The sequence below is a fragment of the Chrysochloris asiatica genome, unplaced genomic scaffold, assembly GCF_000296735.1.
Source record: "Chrysochloris asiatica unplaced genomic scaffold, ChrAsi1.0 scaffold00111, whole genome shotgun sequence".
In the NCBI taxonomy this organism is placed as follows: domain Eukaryota; kingdom Metazoa; phylum Chordata; class Mammalia; order Afrosoricida; family Chrysochloridae; genus Chrysochloris; species Chrysochloris asiatica.
Genome location: NW_006408629.1, coordinates 381,926 through 384,416, shown reverse-complemented (window position 1 = coordinate 384,416; position 2,491 = coordinate 381,926). Strand labels below are relative to the sequence as shown.

The 2,491-nt window shown below is 41.0% G+C and overlaps 1 pseudogene; it reads right to left on the bottom strand.

Annotated features, from left to right (window-relative positions):
* Nucleotides 1–455: 455 nt before the first annotated feature.
* LOC102830740 lies at nt 456–1,345 on the bottom strand (annotated as a pseudogene).
* Between the last annotated feature and the right edge of the window lie 1,146 nt (nt 1,346–2,491).

Sequence of the window (2,491 nt, the reverse complement as noted above, 5' to 3'; positions counted from 1 at the left end):
TTGACTGCTGCTTGCATGTTTGCTGATTGTGGATCCAAGCAAAACAGTCTTTGAAAATTTCATTCTTTAGTCAATTTGTCATGATGTGTTTATTTGTCAATTTGTGAGGATTAATATTTTCTTTAGATTGAGGTGCAATCCATAGTGAAGACTTTGATCGCCATCAATAAGCATTTTAAATTCTCTTAACTTCCAGAAAGCAAGGTTGTATAATCTGCATATTGTAAGGTAGTAATGAGTCTTCCTCCAATCCTGATGTCATGCTCTTCTTCATATAGTCCAGTTTCTGAGCATATTTGCTCAGTGTAAAGATTGATTAATACGGTGAGAGGCTAGAACCCTGACACATGCCTTTCCTGATTTGAAAACATTCAGTAGCCCCTTGTTTTTTTTTTTTTAAGGTTACACAATAATTTATTGAGAACCTCCCCTCCTAGCACCTCCCAGTCTCTAGGTCACTTTTTCTGCTTGTAGATCTTGTGTGCTAGCCCCAGGTAGATGGCTGGGGGCATGGGAGCAGCATACTGCTTGATGAGACTTTTAAGGGTGCTGAAACTGTCTTCCTCATACTGCTTGAACACAGCAGGCAGCTCCATCTCCTCATACATTGCCTTCACTCGGGCCACCTTCTCGGTTTCCTTCTGCCCGTAATTCTCCTGCAAGATCTGGCGTTGTTCTGGAGTGGCCCGTTGCAGGCATTGAACCACCAGCCAGCTGCATTTATTGTCCTGGATGTCAGTGCCAACCTTGCCTGTCACACTGGGGTCACCAAAGAGGTCAAGGTAATCATGCTAAATCTGAAAGAACTCTCCCATCTCCAACAGGATCTTCTTGGCATTGGCATGCTCCTTCTCCCCCCCCCATCAATGCCCGCCATATACATTGCAGCAGCCACGGGAAGGTAAAAAGAGTAGAAAGCTGTCTTGTACTTGACAATAGATTTATACCTCTTTTCAGTGAATCTGCCAAGATCCACATTGCCCTGGGGGGCAGTGATGAGGTCCAGGGTCTGTCCAATCTCAGTCTGATAGGAACTCTGCAAGAAGAGCTCAATCAGATTCAGATAATAGGGTTGTTCCCGGCAGTACAGCTTCAGCAGGCGGTAGATACTCGCTTCCAGCAACACGGAGTCATTGATGTCATCCAAACCTATGCCTGGCTTCTGATACCAGCAGGGCTGCCCCCGTCGAGTAAGGGATGCATCCATAATGTCGTCTAATACCAGGAAAAAAGCTTGGAGCAGCTCCACACACCAGCCCACAGTCATGGCCTGCTGAAGACTATCAGCATCCTGCTTCCATGGCTCCACCAGCTCTTGGAACACAGCCAGTACCGTCAAACCTTGGTTGTACAGTAGCCCATTGTTTTGATGAAGTGACTGCCTTTTGGTCTATGTACAAATTCCTATGAGCACAAATAAGTGTTCTGGAATACCCATTCTATGCAATGTTCTCTAAAGTTTGTCATGATCCACATGGTAGAAAGTTTTTGCATAGTCATTAAGAACAAGTAAACATCATTCTGGTATCCTCTGCTTTTAACCAAGATCTATCTAATGTCAGCAATGATATCCCTAATTGTACGTCCACTTTTGAATATGGATTGAATGTCTGGCAATTCCCTGTCAATGTGATTTTGCAAAAGTGTTTTATTTGTCTTCCACAAAATTTTACTTGTGTGTGATATTAATGATACAGTTCAATAATTTTTCACATTCTGTTTACTCTCCTCTCTTCAGAATGAGCACAGATATGGATCTTTTCCAATCAGTTGGCCAGGTAGCAGTCTTCCGTATATCTTGGCATAGATGAGTGAGTGCCTCATTAATGCTTCAGTTTTTTTAAAGACTTTGATTTGTATTCCAGGCTGAGTCTTTATTTTTTTTTTTTTCCTTTTTGTTTTATAGTTCAAGGTCTTTGCACATTTCATTATAAACACTATATTTTGCCTTCCCAAATATGAAAGTTTCTATTCAGATCTTTTTCTTCAGCCTTACTAGCATTCACTGTAGCTTCTCTATGCACAAAAGCAAGTTTCAGAGTCTCTTCTGACATTCATTTTGGTTTTTACTTTATTTCCTGTCATTTTAAAGGCCTTTTACTTTCTTTCTCTACATTGATCTTGATGTCATCCCACAACTCTTCTGGTTTTCTTTCATTCATGAGTGTCTAATATATCAAATAAGTGTCTAATATATCAAATGTGTTTTTGAGATGTCTCTAAGTTCAGGTGGGATATGCTTGTATTTAAAGTCATATTTTGGCTTTCATGGCCTTGTTTTTATTTTCTTTAGCTTCAACCTGCACTTTTATTTGAGCAATTCTTGGCCTCATTTTGGCTGATGCTATTGAGCTTTTCCACTGTCCCTTGTCACAGAATCAGTGAATTTTATTTTTGTGAAGTCTGCATGTATAGTTGTTGTTGTTGTCAGACGCCATCGAGTCGGAACTGACTCATAGCGACCCCATGCACAGCAGAACGAAACAATGTC